This window comes from Gekko japonicus, unplaced genomic scaffold (genome assembly GCF_001447785.1).
Source record: "Gekko japonicus isolate JY-2015 unplaced genomic scaffold, Gekko_japonicus_V1.1 scaffold1521, whole genome shotgun sequence".
Taxonomy (NCBI): Eukaryota; Metazoa; Chordata; class Lepidosauria; order Squamata; family Gekkonidae; genus Gekko; species Gekko japonicus.
The window spans coordinates 32,239-34,029 of NW_015162528.1; positions in this window are offsets into that span (position 1 = coordinate 32,239).

Sequence of the window (1,791 nt, forward strand, 5' to 3'; positions counted from 1 at the left end):
CATATAAAGAGAGTCTATAAGATTTTAAGGGGTTGCTAAGACAGGTAGAACAGAATTGGTGATCAACTCAGGACGAAGCTGTGAGAAAACACCAGCCTATGAGGTGGCAGTGAAAGTAGCAAAAGAAATTATTTCACTGCCTCCATTGCTTCTGCTGACTCACTACCAGCTCAGTTATTCAGATTGGTTCAACAATTGACCACCCCTAAACTGATGCTGATTTGGCTCTCAGTTGTGATTCATTTGTGAACTTTTTTGTGGATACAGTTTTTAAGCAATGGTCACCTCAAGACTGGATTATTGCAATGCTCTCTAGATGGGCTGCCCTTGTCCCAAATCCAAAAGCTGCAGCTGATGCAGAATGCGGCAGCCAGGCTGTTGTTGGGCCTCCCTGTGTGGGAGCACATTCAGCCTGCGCTAAAAGCTCTGCACCAGCTGCCTATAGCATACCGAATTCAGTTCAAGGTGCTGGTTCTTACCTTTAAAGCCCTATATGGTCATGGACCTACATACCTGAGGGACTGCCTTTCCCCACATGTTCCCCGGAGAGCACTACAATTGGGATCCTAAAACTGTCTGGTCCTAGAGAAGCCACGCTGGCTGTGACGAGGGCCAGGGCCTTCTCAGTGGTGGCTCCATACTGGTGGAATAGGGTTGCCAAGTCTAACTTACCTAATAGTGGGGGGAGTCCTGTCCCTGCCCGGGAGTCCTCTTGCATGTGCGCTTCATGCGCCATGATAACACCACCCGGAAGTTATATAATTGCATTGGGCATGTTGGGGGCGGGACCACAATTGTTTGAGGGAAAAACAGTTTTATCTCTCTGATGTTATTTAAGATATATATGTGCCCTCTTGCTGAGGTTATCAGGAGGTTTGGAGTTGGGTGCCATCAGTCTGCTGATGACAGGACTTCCGGTGGTTGGATCGGCAATGGCGGTCGCTCTCCTTGACGCTTGAGGAGACGACTAGCACACCATCGGCTTGGAGGGGTTCCACCTCAAGTGGCACCCCCATGGAGCCCTTGTGATGGGTTCCAGACCAGAGGGCTCTCAAGGATTAGCCTCTTCGACGGCTTAATGCTGGAGAATAGAAGCTTCCCTCTGCCCTGATGGTCCAGACGATGTGTGACCTCTGGGTATAAGCCAATTCAACCGGGACAAGTGCAGGAGATCGAGCGGAATAGCGAATGAACTGGGCGGGGTCAAGACATGACCAACAATGAATGTGAGTTCAAAATAAACGGACTATTTTTCTAAAACAAAGTCCTCCCCCCATGGGAAAAGCGGAGCATGAGGAGGGTTGTCTCCTATGCGCTTGGACAGTTTAACGCAGCGAAGGGGGGAAGAGGGGAAAAAACCCAGCGATTTATTTTGAGAGACTTACTTGAGTCTTTCAAGCCCCGGCAAAGTGGATTTAAACTGTAAACAAAGTGAGAACATGGCGGCTTCTCAAGGGAAGTTGAAACCAAAAGGCAGTCAGAGTCCAAGACCGGAAGAGGGAGCAGACATCATGAGGATGTTAGCAGATATGCTGAAGCCGGTTTTGGAGCAACTTGGTGGTATTAACCAGCAACTGGCCACGCTAAACCAAAACTTCGCTCTGCAGCACCACCAGCTGGCAGAGACAGAGAAGAAAGTGGAGCATGCAACTGAGAAAATCACAGAAATGGACACCGCAAACAAGAAGATGAAGAAAAGAGTGACAGATGTGGAATCAAAACAAAAACTGCAGGAAAACCGTTTGCTACAGCTGCAAATGGAGAAAGCTATCATGACTCTCAGATTTCAGG